Below are 3,355 nucleotides of genomic sequence, written 5' to 3' on the forward strand. Positions count from 1 at the left end.
GTTGCACTTTCTCCAGGAGAGATGTTAGTTCTTTTAGCAGTCTGTGGTACTTTCAGTATTCTTAGCCAGCACCACAACTCAAAAGCATCAACTCTTCAGTCTTCCTTATTCATTGTCCAGCTCTCACATGCATGAGGTGATTGAAAATATCATGGCTTGTGTCAGGTGCACCTTAGTCCTCAAGGAGACATCCTTGCTCCTTGCTCCTCAGCACTTGAAAGAGTTCCTTTGCAGCCGACTTGCCCAGTGCTATACGTCGTCTAATGTCCTGACTGCTGCTTCCACTGGCATCGATTGTAGAACCAAGCAACGTGAATTCTTTGACAACCTCAATCTTTTCTCCATTTATCATGATGCTGCTTATTGGTCCCGATGTGAGGATTTTTGTTTTCTTTATATTGAGATATAATTCATACTGTAGACTGTATTCTTCAACCCTCATTAGTAAGTGCCTCAAGTCATTCTCACTTTCAGCAAGCAAAGTTGTGTTGTCAGCGTATCACAGGTTGTCAATGATTCTTCCTCCAATCCTGATGCCACATTTTTCTTCATATATTCCAGCTTCTCGGATTGTTGGCTCAGCATATAGATTGAATAAGTGTGGGAAAAGAATACAACCCTGACACACTCCCTTCTTGATTTTAAACCATTCAGTGTCCCCTTGTTCTGTTCGAATGACAGACTCCTGGTTAATGCACAGGTTCCTCATGAGTACAATTAAGTGTTCTGAAATTCCCATTCTTCTCAATGTTATCCACAATTTGTCATGATCCACACAATCAAATGCCATTAGAAAGATGCAAATCAAACCAATAATGAGATATCATCTCACCCTAGCAATAATGGCAAAGTTCAACAAGGCAAAAATAGCAAATGCTGGTGAGAATGTGGAGAGATTGAGACTTTCATACATTGTTGGTGGGACTACGAAATTATACAACCACTGTGGAAAATGGTATGGCACTTCCTCAAAAAGTTGGAAATAGAAATACCATTTGATCCAATCCAATCCCATTACTAGGTATCCTAAAGACATGAAAACCAGGACACAAATAGATATATGCACAGCCATGTTCATCACAACACTATTCACAATAGCAAAGAGGTAAAACAACCTAAGTGCCCATCAACAGATGAATGCATAACCAAACTATGGTACGTACACACAATGGAATGCTATGCAACATTAAAGAATAATGAAGAATCTGCAAAACACCTCATAAGTTGGATGAACTTGGAGGACATTATGCTGAATGAAATAAGTCAATTATAGAAGGACAAATATGGCATTAGTCCACTATTGTAAAAAGTCAAGGAAAGGTTTACACATGGAAGAAAACTCTTTTATTGGTTACCAGGAAAGAGAGAGGAGGGGAGGGAAAATTTCTAGATAGGTAAGGGACAAGTATTTATTTAGGTAAAAGAAAAGGTAATATACCAAAAGTGAGTGACCAGCACAATAATACTAAGGAAAAGGAAGACACAGAGAAGACACAAGAGGTACAGACAATAAAAGGAAATATTTTTACATACACAATACTGCATTATCAGTAATAACAAAGATTCATTTACAGGTGGATTCATAGGTAGATAGGCTAAATGATTAGGTATGAGTAGGCAAAAATGAATATTCACATGACCACATGTAAATTTGGCAGACAATATTTCTACATATGTATTTGTACATGCTACAAGAATTTTCATATATGTAATACAGCTAACAGGGGGCAAAGTTATGACAGCTTCTTAGCCATAGCCAAACACCTTGAGAGAGTGAGTTGCTCAGCCCACAGCCTTGGGACCATAGTCACAGGGGATATCAAGCTCAACTGGAATAACATAGTACACAAAACCATTGCTCTTCATCTTATTTTGATGAGTAGCAACTGGTATCTTAAAAGCTTGAGAGTGGCCACCTAAGATGCAACAATTGGTCTCTCCTTGTCTGGAGCAAAGAAGAATGAAGAAAATCAAAGATGTATGGAAATAATTAGTCCAAGGGACTATTGTACCATGAGAACCTCAGCCTACATGACCGTGAGACCAGAAGTAATAGATGTTGCCTGTTACCACTGTCAGCCCCTCTGAAAGGGATCAAAATAAGAGATCTTGGATAGAATGAGATAAAAATGAGGAACAAAACTCAAAACCATAAAAAACACCAGGTTTGTTGATCTGTTAGAGACAGGCAAAACCCAAGATTACGAATCCTACTTACCCTTCAGGACTGGAATTGAACTCATTCCTGTGGCTTCCGGTCAAACAACAGACAGGGCTACAAGGTGCACAATTAAATCAGGTAGGTACACTCCCTGAAACAATCAACCATGGGAAATCAGAAAGGCAGCATTTGCACAGGAATATAGTTCAGAAGGCAGGAATGCATAGGAAAGAAGAACACAGGGAAAAGATAACCACAGGTAGGAAGCAGAAAGAGAGCTGTGACATTTTGGGGAGACTGCAATTAACATCATGAAACAAAATATGTGTAAACTATTGAATGGAAAATGAATTTGCTCTGTACACTGTCACCCAAATCATAGTAATATAAATAAATAGTATAAATAATACAAGTAATATAAATAAATAAAGTAACCTATTGGCTAAAGGAGCTCTGGTGGCCTAGTGCCTAAGGCACTTGACTGCTAACCAGAAGGCTGGTGGTTCAAACTCACCAGCCACTCCTTGGAAAGAAGACTGAGCAATCTATCTTCGTAGAGATACTGCCTCAAAAACCCAAGGAGAGGTCACTATGAATCACAGTCGACTCGATGGCAGTGAGTTTGTTTGTTTGTTTTTCAAATTGGCTAAAGAAGAAATCACAATGAAATTCAGAAAGTATTTTGAATTGAATGATAATGAAAGTATAACATATCAAAATCTGTTGTTGTTGTTGTTGTTAAGGGCCATCGAGTCGGACTGACTCATAGCAACCCCTCCTTGGGTTCCTGAGGCAGTATCACTACGGAAGTAGACTGCCCCATCTTCCTTCCAACGAGTGGCTGGTGGGTTTGAATTGCCAGCCTCCTGGTAAGCAGTCAAGTGCCTTAGCCACTATGCTACCAGAGCAGTATAATCTATATGCACATACGAAAAATAGTTATTCTTACTGGCTTCAAACTAGAAACAACCAAAATTAACAAAATTAAATAATCATATCAATGAAACAGAATGAACTATTGTGGTAAGCATTTTCCATCCCATTGCTCTAATACAGTCAAAGGAAGAGTAGGAAAACAGACAATCTTATTATCCTTGATCTCTTGATATCTGCCACAGTGTCCCCTAAATATTGGTTTCTATAAAGAAAATATATTTCCCACTGATGGCTCCCTACCTTTTAACCCCGAATTTG

This window comes from Orycteropus afer, unplaced genomic scaffold, assembly GCF_000298275.1.
Source record: "Orycteropus afer afer isolate SDZICR_OR568_19922 unplaced genomic scaffold, OryAfe1.0 scaffold00035, whole genome shotgun sequence".
NCBI classification, from domain to species: Eukaryota; Metazoa; Chordata; class Mammalia; order Tubulidentata; family Orycteropodidae; genus Orycteropus; species Orycteropus afer.